Source organism: Danio rerio, chromosome 20 (assembly GCF_052040795.2).
Source record: "Danio rerio strain M-AB ecotype USA chromosome 20, GRCz13ab, whole genome shotgun sequence".
Taxonomy (NCBI): domain Eukaryota; kingdom Metazoa; phylum Chordata; class Actinopteri; order Cypriniformes; family Danionidae; genus Danio; species Danio rerio.
Window position 1 is genome coordinate 49,533,325 of NC_141040.1, and position 17,336 is coordinate 49,550,660.

At 34.0% G+C, this 17,336-nt stretch overlaps 1 protein-coding gene across 2 annotated transcripts in view; it reads right to left on the reverse strand.

The window, feature by feature from the left end:
• klhl29 (kelch-like family member 29) overlaps positions 1-17,336 on the reverse strand; it is a 611,610-nt gene that overhangs the window by 547,360 nt on the left and 46,914 nt on the right. For both annotated transcript variants that reach the window (XM_087298740.1, XM_087298739.1), the window contains exon 2: positions 10,775-10,843. The gene's annotated coding sequence lies outside the window, so the exon portion shown is untranslated. The remainder of the gene's footprint in view (positions 1-10,774; positions 10,844-17,336) is intronic.

Sequence of the window (17,336 nt, forward strand, 5' to 3'; positions counted from 1 at the left end):
ACAAGCCACAGAGACCGATCATTGTTTACATATTTCACTATTCTTTTGTTTGATCAAACATAATTCAGTGTTTGGACCACATCAGGCATGTAAAAAGATTACTTATGCACATCACCGCAAAAACAGAGGAGAATGGCCCTGAAGCACACAGCATAAGGTAAGAGATGACAGCTGTCTGTGCTGTCTGGGGCTGCTTAGTGATCATAAATGTATTGTTTTTACTTCTGCGCCATGGAAACACCGCGATTCAGTCGGCAACTGTTCGATATGTGAATATAATTCAGTAAAAAGAATGCTAGAACTGTATGAGCACCGGCAAGAGCTTTCATTTGAACTATGCATGTGTCATATGAAAAATATGAAAATAAATCAATGTAAGATACCTAGCTCGGGTATCCAAAATACTGTGTATTTAAGTGTAAATAACTTTTGTACAGTAAAATAAAAACTAAAGTGATGCATATGTGCATAAAATATAGATTCTACACTTTCAAATGAAACCACCTAAGGAGGTCTGGTGCAATGCTAGCCCTTTAAATCCTAAAGAGAAATTCGATGACGTCACAGACCCGGTAATTAACTGGTTAATATCTGCTGATTCAGCACCTTCAACAGATATTTAATTGACTAATTTGCACTCAATAATCTATTGAGAATTAGTTAGAATGTAGATGCAATGTAACTTAAATTCAACAATATGCGTTAAAGGGACCATTAAAATAAAGTGATACCAAGATTTTTTCAGGGCTTTTGCAATGTTTATTTTGCCACATTCTAAAAATATAATAATAATAAAAATGTGATTGACAAGTGTTTTCCATTTATGGGCCATTCTTTAACTACGGGAATTTTTAGCCTTTTAACTCAGGATAAGTTGGCAGTTCATTCTGCTGTGGCAACCACTGATTAATAAAGGGACTGAACCGAAAAGAAAATGAATGAATATACAGGGAGTTTGCAAAAGATTTTACAACAACATTCCATATGATCAATGCGCAAACTGACAAACGAGGAAAAAAAAAACAAGGAATCACCGTTTAAAATAGAAATACTCGGTCATAGCGCAAAATGACAGACAAGCAAAATTATAAATTGTTAACTTTTTCAAAACTGGGCTGTGATTTCACTGGCTAAATTAATTTGACCTTAGCTGCACTCCAAAAAAAGAAGCTGAGTAATGAAAAAATTGCTCTTAAGCATAAAAAAATTATGAAAATAAACCAGACCCACCCACACTCACTCCAACTTAAAAAAAGAAGAATTATTTAAATGCATTCATATTGCATCTTAATTTCTGCTATGGTCATTTTTAAATTCCACGCACTGAATCCCACCAACACACGACACCGTGTCACCATCTGCACACCGATGCAACACTGCCCCGTAAAGAGCTTGGCACTTGGACGCTTGCCTGGAATTCGCTGTAGTTTCCTATTCTTTCGGATGGTGTTTATGCTAAAGCACAGTCCCTAATGGGCCTTAAACAGTGCAGCGAGCATTCCTGAGCGATGGCCCGCGCGAGGAGCTCCGTCTCACGCATTAGGCTCAATGGCTTGCGTGAGATGACATGTTAGGACCCCTGCTGTGCGCGAATCCCCAGGGGGAGATGCAAATACAACACACGCATAACCAGAGCGTGCTGGAGACGTCTTAATCACAGGAGAGAGCAGGGTTGTCGAAACGCTGATGTTTTTACCAATGCAGATTAATGCAAAAAGTGTCATGTCAAGTCAGACGAGTCATTTTTATTTCTGTTGTGCATTATACAATGCAAACGGTGTCAAGAGAGCTTTACAATGCAAAGAAATGTGCAATAATCAATCAGTATAAAATGCAGGCAGATTCAGTTCCACAAAAGGCTGGATTTGTTCTAGCTAGTTTGCTGAGGAATACGATGGTCACTGGGTCTGTTAGATGGAGATTGGCATACTTGTCAGAATTGGGATATGAAAATAAGGGATACACACCTCAAGTGCATTACTAGACCTCATTTACTAGCACACATGCAGGAGTAAAAATCCTACAATATCTGTAAATGTGATGTGTTTTATTATGCTTTTGAATTGCATTACGGGACTCTGATATTTCTTCTAACAACTTTGAAACTTTAAAAACTCAGAAAAGTGACTTTTATTCACAGTTTTAATAGTTTAAAGTGATATATTGTCTGGGTTGTGTTGTAGATTAAGGTACAAAAGCCTTGTAATAAGCTGCCAGTACTTCCTCTGTTATTTAATAGACTTATGTCTCTATTTCCTAATTATTATATTTTTTTAAACTGCTAAAATGTCAATAAAAGTCACTTTGTTCAACTGTAGAGTTGAATTTTTAACATCAAAATTTGACAGAGCAGAGATCAACATCCCACAATGCAATTCACAACTATAATTAAATGGAAAACACTTGCGAATCACAAAATATGACAAACTCTTCAGTTCAGTTCATCTTTATTTCTGCAGCGCTTTTACAATGTAAATTGTGTCAAAGCAGCTTGAAATAGAAGTTTGAGTAAATTGAAACGGTGTCAGTCCAGATTTCAGAGTTTAAGTACAGTTTAGTTCAGTTCAGTGTGCTTAATTTTTTACCGCTGAAAGTCCAAACTCTGAAGAGCAAATCCATCGATGTGCAGCTCCACAAGTCCCAAACCAAGCAAGCCAGTGGCGACAGTGGTGAGGAACAAAACTTCACCAATTGACAAAGTGAAGGAAAAAAAAAAAAAAAAAAAAACTGGCTCAGTTGGGTGCCACCATTTGTACTTAAACTGTAAATTAACAAATATTTTTACAGTGCTCAGTTAAAGCTTTGAGTTACAAATGACTTCACATATGTCTTACCAAGTGTTAATGCGCAACATTTGTTAACATGCATTGAACGCTGAAAAATGCTCATGCTTGCATTGCAAAACTGGCATTATAGATTTTATTATTGATGTTATTATTTTTATTAATATTATTATTATTATTAACAATATTATTATTAACAATATTATTATTATTAACATTATTATTATTATTATTATTATTAACATTATTATTATTAATAATAGTATAATTATTAATATTATTATTATTAACAATATTATTTTAAAAAACTTTTATTATTATTATTATTATTGTTGTTATTATTATTATTATTATTAACAATATTATTACTAACAATATTATTTATATTATTATTATTATTATTAACATTATTATTATTAACATTATTATTATTAACATTAACAATATTATTACTAACAATATTATTATTATTATTATTATTATTATTAACATTATTATTATTATTATTAACAATATTATTACTAATATTATTATTAGTAGTAGTATTATTGTTGTTGTTGTTGTTTTTGTTGTTGTTAATAATAATAATAATAATAATAATAATAATAATAATAATAATAATAATGTGAATATTATTTTTATTATTATTTAGTGCATTATCTAGTATATTTACCCATGTAAGAGTAATTGGTGGTTGGCTGTTCCTCTATAAAGTTTTATGATTAGCAACACCTCTGCAGACCCCTAAAAGAAAATTACGATAATATAATGAATAGCATACGAGAGAAAAACTATTTAGCCTATTAAAATGAATAGCCTAATATATATACCCTTTATCAAGTCACTAAATATAATTTCCTCACGGTATAATTTCATTAAACATCTATTCTGTTAAAGGTACAATAATGATTTAGTGAAGAATCAGTAATAAATTGATTTATTGGTTTTATTACCAATAAGAACAGAGGGGTCACTTTAAGAATCAATGCACGGATCTATAATGCTATAATAACAAGCATTCAATTGCTTTCTTATCTTTTTTTTTTTTTTTTTTGCTAATTTAAGACACAATTAGCTGCATTTACGATAAAAGAGGTCAAGTCTTTTACATAATATTATGTGTATTTCTATGTAAACGCACCCAAAAGTGTCTCCTTTTGCTCTCCTCTGTTTCTCTCTCATCTCTTTATGCAGCATCTTAAAAAACGATGAGGGACAAGCAATTTCTTGATTATGACCAAAACATTTTCATGCATCCTTTCAGCAGGGAACTTCATTTTGCACATAACGGAAGCAACAAGTCGAACTGAAATTTGCCATGACTTCAACGAGCCTCAAATTAACAAAGCATTTCTGATATGAGATCTCTAAACACAACAAGCAGTCGCATTTACTAAAAAATTACAGCACTCTGAAGAGCTCGGACAGTTTTTTTGGCTGTGCAATTTTCTCAGAGTTGCTTTAATATTTTAGTTAACGCTGGAATGCTTCAATTTACACGGCCCAGGGAGCTTTTAAAGAAAATGAAGAGTAACGGGGGGCCAGAGAGTAAAATGACCTGTTAAAAGCAATGATACTTGATTTCATTTCATCTTCAAACATGCAGCAATCAAGGATCCAGCCTCATTTCCATGACCTGATTTAACAAAACAACCAAAAACTGTTCAATGAATAAAGATGTTTCAATCTGCAGGATAAAATAGTCAACGTGAGAAGACCTTTTGCTAACACATAATAGTTTTAATTTCTAACGACTGTTACATGCCAGCACTTATTTGGTTATTTTATTGCTTATTTTTGCGTCTCATCATGTGTTTCTGTCTGTCATCCAGTCCACATCTGTACTTGCTCCGCCTACTCCCGTCTCTGATTGGCTGTTTTACTTGTAGTTGCTGCAAAACAGGTCCACCTGCAAAAAGTACTGCGACTTTTGGACTAATCCAGCTGCCGTAGGCCGATGCGCTGTGCATTATGAGATATGGAGGAAAAATATTTGTTGACAGCGCTTCACCAACAGAGAGAGAGAGAGGAAAACATTACCTGATGGATCGTTGGTAATATTTCCGCAAGATGACCATGTCGCAGTTTAGCTAAATTAATTCACGCCTCCTCCTGAAGTGACGAGGGATGCATTAAAACACTGTTCTCCAGCTGCGGCTGCGCTTCTTTCTCGAAATGTATAGTTTGTCTAAAGCAGGGATACAATCAGCGCAGTCGTCCCTTCATAGTAAAAGTGACATTTTGTGTCTGCCAGTTTTGTTTACCTGCGGGAGTTCATTGGCATTTTCCCGCACGTGAATTCTGACCAATCAATAAGCAGTTTAGGAAATATGTTCAGCAACATCTGGCCAATAAGAGATGTGGATTTTGTCAGATGACTGCATTTTGGTTCGTTTCAACTGGTTCGGACCAAAGCCAGCAGTGTAGTGTGAAAACGACCCAAAGACGGCAGAAGATGTTACAAAGTATCATTTATTGCCCTTGGTCCGGACCAAATGAAGCGAACTACAGATGTGAAAGCTCCCTAAAAGGTCTTCAGTCTGTTGGTTCAGGAGCAGACTCTCTGACTCTGCTTTGCTCGATTGATCATTGTATTTTAGCTTGTTTGTTCAGTTCGCTTTGTTTGTGCTTGATAGTTTGTAATCCCCATTTATCAGTATTGTTCGTCTTCGATTTACACTCTGTTATTGTTGTGCAAGTTTGTTACTGTCAGTTTTTACCTTTGTGTCACTATATCTTCCCTATACTCATTTTTCCTCTTTAGTTTAGAAAGACTGGAAGGTACTGTAAGTACGCCACGTGACATACATAGCACGTAGATTAACATTTGTTTAGATACACCAGGTAAGAGGGTGGGTGCCAACCTGTGTATTTTTGGTTTAATTGTTAGTCAGTGTAGATTAGATAGGACGTCATTGATGTTGAAGATTTCTCTTTTATATTTTTTGTTTATTAGAGGGGATTTGTTGTGAATATTAGTAAAACTGTTTGTTTGGTTCTTTTATTTAGCGCCACCCATAGCCAGTCTTTCTAACATTTCGTTGTTTATTGTCTTTAACCTTGTATATATTGTTAATACCTCACCCACTGATTCACCCTCACTTTTTGTAACTAAATAATTTATTTCTTTACTTATTCTTGCTGTCTATTCTTTGTAAAAAAAAAAAATTCGTTTTTGCATAACCAATTTCTTCAGTTAAATGTGCAACCCCACTCCCCAAGACAAAAATTATAACATGTTATAACATAACTGATTTCTTTGATCTTTGCCATGATGATAGCACATAATATTTTACAAAATATTTTTCAAGATACTAGTATTCAGCTTAAAGTGACATTTAAAGGCTTAACTAGGTTCATTAGGTTAACTAGGCAGGATAGGGTAATTAGGAAAGTGTTTGTAACAAACAGTGGTTTGTTCTGTAGACAAATTTTAAAAATATATTTTGGTTAAGGGGGCTAATAATATTGACCTTAAAATGACTTAAAGTAACAACGGCTTTTATTCTTATATTGGAAATATTGTGAAAATTAATCACTTCAGAAATATTTGAAAGAATAAATATTGCACAAGGAGAGCTAATAACTCTCCTTGAGCAATATTTATTTAAAAAAATATTGTTACAATTTCAATAAATATTGCTACTGAGTTTCAATAAATGTTAGCATCTGCCACAAAATTATCAAAGAGATTCAATGCCATTAGCATCTGACTTAAAATTAACCGAAGAGTTTCAATGACGCTAACATCTGCAACAAAAATGACCAAAATTTCAATAACATTAGCATCTAGCTCAATGATGACCAAAAAAGTTTCAATAATGTTAGCATCTCGCTCAAAAATGACCAAAGAGTTTCAATGTTGTTAGCGTCCCGCTCAAAACGACCAACTGTACATATTTAGATTTATTTATATATATATTTAAGAGATTTATTTTACTTTGTGAACTGTCCTGAACACACAAATAGGCTGAACTGCTACTTTCTCATTGAAATTCATTCATGCATTTTATTTTTGGCTTATTTCCTCTATTAATTAGGGGTCACCACAGCGGAATGAACTGCCAACCCATCTAGCATGTTTTACGCAGCGGATGCCCTTCCAGCTGCAACCCAACATTGAAAACCACTTATACACTCCTGCATTCACACTCATACATTACGACCAATTTAGCCCATTCAATTCATCTATAGCGCATGTGTTTGAACTCTGGGGGAAACCAGAGCACCAAATGAAAACCCACACCAACACGGGGAGAACATGCAAACTCCATACTAAAATGCCAACTGACCCAGCTGAGGCTCAAACCAGCGACCTTCTTGCTGTGAGGCGATTGTGCTACCCAATGCGCTACCGTGACGCCCCTTCTCATTGAAATCGTTTATATAATTCATATTCAAGAATGAAAACTGTATTTGAATCCTAAGTTAAAGCTTTCAGAATGAAAAGATTATAATCAGCTTAACAAGATTGCAATGTTGAGGTAATTTCAGTTGTCACAACTGTGACATTATCTTTAACATTTCACAATCCTATCTCTGTTAAATCTTTGCTCAATTAGGATTATTGGAGTTTATCTGAATATGCATCAAATGTCCTGTCACCACGCATCAGTGGTTTAAAAGAGAAGTTCAACTCAGAATTAAAGGTTTTTATTCATTCCCCGTCAAACACATTCCCCTGTGTGATTTTCTTTCTTCCTTAGTACACACAAGGATTCTGAGTGTGCCTCACACAAGTGAGTAGGATTGACAAACCACCTGTAGAAAACACACTCTCCCTTTCATCTCTTTGACACTTTAATCGACACTTAACACCAGTTTTGCAGCAGACACTTGGCCTGCACGATATTAGACAACTGACATTGCAACTTTTTTTTCTGAGATAAATATTGTGATATGAATAGAGTCTCACAAGATGGTTTAAACAGCTCTATTTGATGCTTTTCTAGGCCGTCTAACAGTATTTAAGAACAGAAATGTAATAATCACAATGCAAAAATGCTTTTCATACTTTTCTATCTTGTTTTTAGTCCAAATATAGAAAAAAAAGTAGATTAAGTAAAAATATGTTTTTGCTTTTATATTTTCAGAAGAAATAAGTTAAAATCAAGAGTTTTGCCTTAAAACAAGCATAATTACCTGTCATTGGGGTGAATAAAGTAATATTGTTTTCGCTTTGAAATGTAGATATTTGGACTAGAAACAAGACAACAATTCTAAGATTTTTTTTTTTGCATAAATCGTATAAAATCTTCATAAATGCAGTAGATAAATACAATGCTGTAGCTCTTGCTCAACTTTAATTCATACAACATCTTGCGATGTGATCATTGCAGATGCGCACATTGCAATTTTTATGCTGAAACGATGTAATGTGCAACCCTACCAAACATGTTTTTACATTTGTTAAATCATAAAGTAAAAATAAAAAAATGCTGTGCATTTATGAAGTGTATTTCACATAGGTGAGTGGGCTTGACAAACCACCTGTAGAAACACTCTTCTCTCTCTATCTAAAAAACAGAACACACATCCTTACTCAAGCACTTAATTTTCTAAGCACTAACATTTGCTTTTTATAATTAGCACTTCTTGAGTGTATTGCCTTTCTAGTTGAATCGCTGAATGCCTCTTCAGTTGTAAGTCTCTTTGGACACAAGCGTCTTCTAAATGACAAAATGTAAGAATCAAATTTTGCATTGTTGTTTATATAATAAAAGAATATTGCTAAAAAAAAATAACGTTCGTATCTCGAATTTAAAAATGACAAAAGAGTTTCAATTATACTCAAAAATGACCAAAACGTTTCAACAACTTTAGCATCTCACTCAAAATTACTTATAGTTTCAATAATGTTAGCATCTGCCACAAAATGACCAAAGAGATTTAATGCCATTAGCATCAGACTCAAAATTAACCAAAGAGTTTCAATAACGTTAGCATCTGCAACAAAAATGACCAAAGAGATTTAATGTCATTAGCATCTGACTCAAAATTAACCAAAGAGTTTCAATAAATGTAAGCATCTCACTCAAAAATGATCGAAGGGGTTTAATAATGCTCACGAATGACCAAAGACTTTCAAAACACTTAAAGTCAAAATCTTGACCACCAGTGGACAGAGCTTCATCTTCAAACACACCAAACACAGAGCGGAAACACAGGTGCTGAGGTTAGGGATCTTCGGCTAAATAGGGTGGTGACCACTGCTTTTTGGTATTATTCTTTTAATTATTTGCAATTTTTAGACGATGACGTCAATGATAAAGAACGTTGTGAAGCGCAGAACCCTTCTAGCTCAACTCCACTTTTAAGACAACTAATTGATGAGGCCGTTACTGAATCTACACTGCCGAGAAAGGTTTTCTCCGATGCAAACTGTAATTAGAGATGAAGTCAAAATCTTGACCACCGCTGGACGGAGCTTCATCTTCAAACACACCAAGCATCGAGCTGAAACAGAGAAAAAAGCCGCTGCGCTTGACTTGAGCCGGGTCACAGTCGGTCACTGCGTACCAGTGATCAAAAACCTCTACATCCCATTAGCCGGAGCGCGCAGTGGGGAAACCCAATTAAATCAATTCTATTTAATCAGAGCGGGACTCAGAGACGGAGGAGGTGTGGCTTTCCTGACAGTCGCTCGCATCTAATCCTGATTTGGCCACTGACAAACACTGATTGCATTGTGATGATGATGACAATCGGGAAGTCATGCAAATCCATCGACCTCCTGGATGCGAACTTTGTCGGAGGTCATGCAAGGGTCAAAAGGACAGCAGTGGATTTATAATTTGTCATTTCATTTAAAAGAATATGCCAATAAATGTTTTAAACTCCAGCCTATTTTATAGTCAACACACTGAAAAAAACAAAAAATAGATGAATATAATGATGACTTGTCTTTACTTTAATCGTAATTTATTGCACCAAGTAAGTTTTGCTTCAACTTATTTAAATTTATACAAGCTGTTTTAAGTTAGTTTAATGTAATATTAAACTTTGTTAGTTTAATATGATTTTTCACAGTGATTGTAAATAGAGTAGATATATTTACAAAACTAAATGTGCAACATACAATTGTACAAAATATGATAAAATAAAACATAATAAAAATATTTCACACACAGCTACCCAAAAGTTAAAGCTCTAATAATATTTCTTACAATTTTTAAACAAAAAAGTTTTGTCTTCTGCAGCACTTTTTCACAAATTGTAAAAAAAAAAAAAAAAAAAAAAAGAAAAAAAAAGGTTATTTCATCAAATATTCTAAAGGTTAAACATCAGTAGTTTACAAAATAAAACAAAAACTGGAGGGAAAAGTGAGAATTTCCAAGTGCTCTCTTACATTTTTCTATGGAAGTAAACTCAATGCAAAAAACTAAATATGCAAATTACAATGAAACTAACAGACCAATAATTAAATAATGATTTAATAAAGGAATAACAATAAATATGCCCCATACTGCTATCAAGATTTGGATAACATATCACCAGGACCAGACGGAATCTAAAAATCTGCGGATTTCTGCGGAATTATTTTGGGAGTATCCGGCGGAGTATCATAACTAAAACCTTAATATATGAAATAAAAAGTAATAAAATTACTGAATAAAAACTGAATAAATTCAGATTTACACATTTACTCAAGTAAATAAACAGAATTAATAATGGGCTAAAAATCTGCAGAAATCTGCGAAAAATCTCCGAAAAATCTGCGGAATTCTGCGCGCGCAGATTCCGTGTGGGCCTACATATCACAAAGCATGATCATGCATATTGTCCCTCCCCTGAATGCTCAAATTCCAGTATAGAAGGAGGGGAAGGGGGGGAATCCACCAAATAGTCGAGACAAGCTCTGTTAATACAAAAGGGAGCAAAACCACACCACAGCTGTACACAGTCTGCAATAAATGAGCGAACGGATGTATCTTTTTGACAGGCACGAGGGCGTAAAGATATAAAGCGGGATCTTTTGAGATGTTCAGTACCTTGGGTCTGCGCTGGATGATGATGCTCATCACAGACTAATGAGATCTTTGGAGTATCGTCAGGTGCACCTGCAAACACAAAGACAACAGCGTCAGTAAACACACAGACACAATCTACTGTATAACCACTGTAGGACTGCTTGTTTTAGGAACACTTTTTTTTGGAAATAGGCTCATTTTACAAGTCCCTCAGATTTAAACAGTTGAGTTTTAGCATTTTTTAAATCCATTTAGCTGATTTCCAGATCTGGCAAGAGCAATTTTAGCTTAGCTTAACATATATCATTGATTAGCATATAACATATATCATCAGATTAAAACATTAGCATCAGCAAAAAATGACTGGAGTTTCAATAATGTTAGCATATCACTCAAAAATGAGCAAAGAGTTTCAATAACATTAGTATATCGCTCAAAAATGACCAAAAGGTTTCAATAACGTTAGCATCTTGCTAAAAAATGTCCAAAGAGTTTCAATAACATTAGCACCTTGCTCAAAAATGACCAAAGAGTTTCAATAACATTTGCCTTTATGAGGGAAAAATAAAAAAATACAATAAAATTTAATAAATTCGACAAACTTGCCTTCATCTGAGCAAAATAAATTAGATTAAAATAATAAAAAATAAAATAAAAACAAAACATTTAACTACATTAAATTAAAATTAATTTAAATACAATTTAAAATGTAATTTAATTTAAAATAAAATTAAAATTAATAAAAATTAAGAAAAAATAATTTAACTAATATGAAAAAGATTAATTTAATTAATTTAAATAAAAAAATATATATTTTAATTTAAATAAATTAAAAATTAAATTAAACAATACTTATAATAAAACTTATAATAAAATAAGTCTGTCTAAAACTTATATAAAATTACATGAAAAATATGATCATAAAAGCAGCACAGACTTGCCTTTCGTAAGGGTTAAATTAAATTAAATTAAATTAAATTAAATTAAATTAAATTAAATTAAATTAAATTAAATTAAATTAAATTAAATTTAATTTAATTTAGAATTGTTATAAAATTACATTCTGGCAATAATAAAATTACAATAATATTTTTTTTTAAAAATCATTGAAACAAAATCACTTGACTTTTAATGAGCATGCTGAAATATAATATGTAAATGAGTTTTTATTGTAGTTAATGCACATTTTTTTCATTTGTGCACATACGTTTTGTATGCACTTTTTAAAAAATGTAAACACATATTGGTGTTGGCAGAAAACATTTTAATGCAATATTTAAACATACATGAAATTAGAATAACAGAAACAAATCTAACAGCAAAGCAAATAATAAAAATGACAATAAAAGAGTATTTTAAGGCTGCACTGTTCTCTTAGCTGTGTGTTGGTTGCCTCTTCAACAAACAGTTCATAAGACTCGTATCTGACGTAGGCTGTACATGCCACTCACAAAAGGGATTTCAGTTCAATTCAATTTTATACATCTTGCACTTTTCACAACACCGCTTCATGTCAAAGCAGCTTTACAGAGAATAGTGCTGTGAAACCTCCAGTGAGCCAGCTGAAGGCGACAGCAGGAAAACGCCCCGAGATGAGTGAAAAACCACAGGGAGGATTACCCATTTTTTGCGGAGTTTCCAGGAGGCGCCGCATGAAATAGAAATTAACAATGGATCTGTTGGTTTGAGGCTTGAAACATTTTTTATATATATTTTTTAACACAAGCTCAACTGCACATATTGCTGTAATGCAGAAATGAGTCTGAATGTCATGCAGAAGGCGTTAAGACTACATTGCACTCCAGCAGGAAGGAATAACATTCGATTCACCCATAAATGAAAAGGTGATGTTCATTTACCAATCCCTAGTCTATCTTCAGACTTTTTTTTAACTCAGTTCAACATTAAAGAAGATTTTTAGATGAAACAGTGGACTCTGGTGAGTCATATAATACAAGTCAATAACTTTGCTGTAAAAACATAATGACAAAAGCCAAGACAACAATTATTTCATTCATTCATTTTCCTTCACCTTAGTCCATTTATTTATCAGGGTTCGCCACAGCGAAATGAACCATCGACTTATCCAGCATATGTTATTTGCAACGGATGACCTTCCAGCAGCAATCCAGTACTGGGAAACACCCATGCACTCTAATTCACACTCATACACTACCGCATTTACAGTGCATTCGGAAATTATTCATAGCGCTTCACTTTTTCTACTTTTTTTATGTTACAGCCTTATTCCAAATGGATTCAATTCATTTATTTCCTCAAAATTCTACACACAATAACCCATAATGAAAACGTGATGAATGTGAAAAAAAGATTTTCTAAAATTGTTGCAAATTCATTAAAAATAAAAAAGCTGGAAAAAAAAAAGTCACAAAATTTTGGGGCATTTCTATTAAGAATTTTGTTTATGTAATATTCCAAAATGTGCATTATGAATTCATGGATGGAAATATAGCTATCAAAGTCTTATAAAGTGAAACAATCAGCCAAAAAGTCTAAACAAGTTTGGACAGTTCAAGTTTAACTTATTTTATTACATTTTTATACAAAGTTAAACTTTATATTTCTTATTCAGCTTGACTTATGCAAGTTAAAGTTTCAGTTGAATCAACAAATTTAAAGAGGTAGATCCCTCAAAACATTACATTTAGTCACTGTTTACTCACCTTCAAGTGATTCTTTAACTTTTTATACTATGGAAGTCAATGGTTACCCGTAATATAACCATTTTTTTTAAATGTCTGATGGTAAATCATACTAAACGTTTACTCATTTAGGTCTGTTAGGATTACCTAAATGATTTACATTTGCTAAATGCCAGAATAATGAGAGAATTATTTTTGAGAATGTCTTATTAATTTCTAGACAGTCAAAAGTTTACATATGTTTCTTTGGTATTTTTTTAGCTTTGCTTTTAAACTGTATAACTTTGGTCAAATGTTTTGGGTGTCCTTCCACAAGCTTCTCACAATAGTTTGAAGGAATTTTGGCCCATTCCTCCTGACAGAATCTGTGTAATCGAGTCAGATTTGTTGGCTGTCTTGCTCGCAAAAGTTTTTTTTTAACTCTGCCCACAAATTTTCTATAGGATTGGGATCAGGGCTTTGTGATGGCCACTCCAAAACATTCATTCTGTTGTCCTTAAAGCAAATATTAACTAATTTGGCTGTATGCTTAAGCCTGATTTATACTTCTGCGTCAAACACCGGCGTATGCTACGGCGCTGACGCATAGCCCTTCGCCGTGGCCATCGCCGTCACTGACGTGCACCTCTCAAAAAATGTAACTACACGTCGCAACGACGCGTAGCGTAAGCTCTGTGATTGGTCGGCTTGGTAGCGCTGACGAGTCTGGGCGGGACCGAGAGGCGCGCGAATGGCGCGACGCCGCGCGAGCGATTGTTTACAAGTGTGGAGTCCCGTGAAGGAGCTCCGGATGGAAAGTTTTGTTTTGTGTTTACCTCATAGTTAAAGTTGTTTCAAGTCCGCCGGTTCCTGCCTCAAAATGAGCGAGTTTGAGCCACTTGTACATCCCGGAAGTGCTCAGGAAATGCAAAAAAGTAGCGAAGAAACTTGACACAGAGGAACATTAACACCTCACTGCCAACTAGCGTTTCGGAAGTGTTAATGCAGACCGGCAGAGACAGCGCGCAGAAGTATAAATGCACAGCCACGCGCGTTGCCTGCGCCGTGGGTTACGTCGGTCACCTGACGCAGAAGTATAAATCAGGCTTTAGAGTCATGTTCTGTTTGAAAGACCCATTTGAGGCCAAGTTTTAATTTCCTGGCTGATGTCTTGACATGTTGCTTCAGTATTTCTTCATAATGTTCTTTGTTCATGATGCCATCTATGCGGTGAAGTGGACCAGTCTCTTCTGCAGCAAAACAGCCCCACAACATGATGCTGCCGCCCCCATACTTCACAGCTGGCATGGTGTTCCTAGGCTTGTAAAATATCCTCTTTGTCCTCCAAATGTTACACTCATCATTGGTCATTACGGCCAAACAGTTCAATCTTAGTTCCATCAGACCACAGGACATGTCTCCAAAAAATATTCCTTTTCCCAGTGTAATTTAGCAAATTGTAATCTAGCTTTTTTGTTGATTCTGGCTTGTAGATTTTCTTGTGTTGTCACACAAGGAAGCAGTGTGTTTGAGGTTTTCTTTGAATACTATTCTATAGTTTTGCCTCCAATTAACTCAAATGTTGTCAATTAGCCAATCAGAAACTTCCAAAACCTGGACACCATCATCTGAGCTTTTTCAGAAGCATAATAATCTTATTGTATGTAAACTTGACTATCAAGAAAAGTTAGAACAATTTCTCAAAAAATTTCTCTCTCATTATTCTGCTATTAAGCATAACATAAACAAATGTGATAATCCTAACTTGCCTAAACGAGTCACATTAACATCGGACTTTTTTTTAATGGTTATGTGCCTTTTTATACAGTGTATAAACTTCTGGTTTCAACTGTAACTTCTTTTGTGTAAAACGAAAAAAAGAGAAGATTTTTCAATTTGGGTTAAACTATTTTTTTTTACAGTGTTAAAAAATGCTCTAAAAATAAATTATTATAAATTATTTATTATAAATAAATGAAAATGTACCCCCCCCCCCCCCCAAAAAAAATGTAAATAATTAAATTGCAATTAAAAAGTTCAATTTAAAGGTCAAATTTGCTATTTTAGACTAGGGTTGTCAAAAGTATCAACTTCGATAACAATTGATACTGAAATTTTACAAAATGTCCATTTACCGCTAACATTTAAGTGCTGTTGAGCCAGCCCAGTCTCACAAGGAAAAGTAACTATTTTACATTAATTCATTCATTCATTCATTCATTCATTCATTCATTCATTCATTCATTCATATTCTTTTCAGTTTAGTCCCTTTATTAATCTGGTATTGCCACAGCGGAATGAACCGCCAACTTATCCAGCATATGTTTTACGCAGCGGATGCCCTTCCAGCTGCAACCCATCACTGGGAAACATCCATATACACTCATTCACACACATACACTACGGACAATTAAGTTTATCCAATTCACCTACATACCACATGTCTTTGGACTTGTGGAGGAAACCAGAGTTCCTGTAGGAAACCCACGCACACAAGGGGAGAACATGCAAACATCCCTAATAAATAACGAAGAAAAATTAATCAACGAATAACTAAAAGATATGTGTTTGCCATTTTTGAAGCAACATTACTCATTTTCATTTAGTTGAACTTAAATTTAAAATATATTTTTAAGAAACATTAAAATCACAACAACAAAAAAAACTAAACGTTCAATTTAAAATGTTAGATTTATAAAATAAATTAAAATAGAAAGTTTAAAAATGTTAAAAAACTTTGAAAATGTAAAAAAAAATTAAAAATTCATTACAATCAAAACCCATGAGCTCAGAATTGTAATTTTGGTGTATCCCAAATTAAAATAAAACTGAAATGAAAAGAACACATTTACGATATTATAAACAAACTACAATATAATCTCAGTTATAAACAATAAAATACCACATATTTATATTTTAAGAATATCCACTAAGCATACGCAACACAAAAAATACAAATGACAAAACAGCACGCAAGAAACACGACCTAAAAAGTGCAAATACAGCAATATAACCAAACATTCACGAATTTATTACTTTATCCAGACAAAAATATCAGCACAGAAACCCCGTCATAGGATGCTTTTTCCTGCCAACGATAACCAGACTCAATCTAATGGAGTTGACATGTCAAATCTTCTCCGGCATATAAATATCCTTCGCTCCTCGTCCTCCATTTGAGAGTCACGTTTTGCAAATCAAAGCTGTCAAAATGAAGCCATAACACAGTAAATCAAGCGAATATCCAGCTTTTACCGGGCACACAAAAGGAAAAGAAGCAAAACACTGATAGGGAGTAATAATCCTTTCTTTTGCCGATTATATAAACCTAATAGGATTCCCAATGCAATCACTGTCTAACCTAATGCTTTTAGAGACGTAGAGGAGGATCTCATCAGATTGCATTGGACTGAATGATTCCCTCGTCTCCGCTTTTTTCAGTTCGCACATTTCCTGACCCTTCGCCTCAGCCCGAGAACACCTTCTTCTTGTATTTACAGACAATAAAGAGAGACGGACGAATGTTTACTTTGTCGTGAAATGAGAAATGTGCTTCCATTATATCACACACGCGATCGTTTACGTCCCTCGATGGTTCCTGCAAAGCACGATTCAGCTCTTTTTTTTTTTTCAGCCTCGCTCCCAGCATTCATTTGCACTTTGTCAAGGAAACAGACATTTTATGTCAAGGCACTGGGGAATTAAATTAATAAAAAGGAAATGCATGGTAGATTATCTTCAATTATGAATACTGCCAGAACAGGAGTATAAAAAAAAATAATAGATATTCAAGCCATTCTCCGCTGTGCAGAAATGAAATTAATTTATTGGTATGTACACACAGACGAGTGTGCTCAGACTTCAAATGCAATCTATTGGGAATAAATTTGCTGTTATTTCAGATCTGTGGAATGTTTATGTTAGATTTCGCAATGCATTCA